Genomic DNA, 1036 nt, shown 5'->3' on the forward strand with positions numbered 1-1036 from the left:
CCCGGCTATTTTCTTTTTTGTTGTTGCAGCCGTCATTGTTGTTTGGCGAGCCTGGGCTGGATTCAAAGCCGCCAGCTCAGGAGTATATGGTTGGCCCCTTAGCTGCTTGAGCCACAGGCGCTGAGCCTTGGTGCTCTTCTTGTCACAGGTTTTCAGATCAATGCTGGGAGGTTTGTTGCCATTTCCTAATCTCCAGCTTCCTGACTTCAGCAAGATGTCCCGGCCCAGGGAACTAAAAGCCTCATCCACACTCATACCGGGTTTAGCACTCATCTAAAAAATCCAATTCTGTGCTCTCAAGCCTGCTCCTTCCTCTTGGTCTCCATGTCGCTTTGTTGTCCAGCAAGAGGTGCTCCACCGGAGCTGAGGCATTCTCTTTGATGCTGCTTTTCATTCAGTTTTGAATATTCTCAAAGGACTTCTCATCGGTGACGTTATATACTAGGATAATGTCCATGACTCCACGGTCACAGGCAGTAGTTATGGTCTTGAATGACTCTTGCCCAGCCGTGTCCCACATTTGCAGCTTGATCTTCTTCCTCTCTACATCCACAGTGGGGATCTTGAAATCAGTTCCGATGGTGGAGATGTGTTGTTGAAGTTGTCCTCTGCAAAGACAAGTCTTGCTCAGCAAATGGTCAGACAAGTCTTGCTCACCCAAGTCTCCGGTTGGCAGCATGGCTATTTTTGTTTAAACATTTGTCTTTTATAGACATGTAGACATTGAAGTTGACACTTTAGTTCTGATCTCTCTCTCTCTCTCTTTTTTTTTTTTTGGCCATTGTCTGAGTTGTTACATTTTAGCAGCATGGCTTTGGCCATGGCAGACATTGGGGGAACTGTGGGGGGTGGGGGTGGGGAAGTACCTGGCCCCTGGAGGTGGGATTGGAGGGTTGGTAGAGAGAGCTCAGACTAGGAAGAAGCTACAATTTTTTATTTTTTATTTTATTTTTATTTTTTCTGAGACAGAGCCTCAAGCTGTCCTCCTGGGTAGAGTGCTGTGGCATCACAGCTCACAGCAACCTCTAACTCCTGG

At 47.1% G+C, this 1036-nt stretch overlaps 1 pseudogene; it reads right to left on the bottom strand.

Moving 5' to 3' along the window:
* The window catches only part of LOC100956205, a 54908-nt pseudogene extending 54086 nt beyond the window's left edge, over positions 1-822 (bottom strand).
* Between the last annotated feature and the right edge of the window lie 214 nt (positions 823-1036).

Source organism: Otolemur garnettii, unplaced genomic scaffold (assembly GCF_000181295.1).
Source record: "Otolemur garnettii isolate 467f Iridium unplaced genomic scaffold, OtoGar3 scaffold00104, whole genome shotgun sequence".
NCBI classification, from domain to species: Eukaryota; Metazoa; Chordata; class Mammalia; order Primates; family Galagidae; genus Otolemur; species Otolemur garnettii.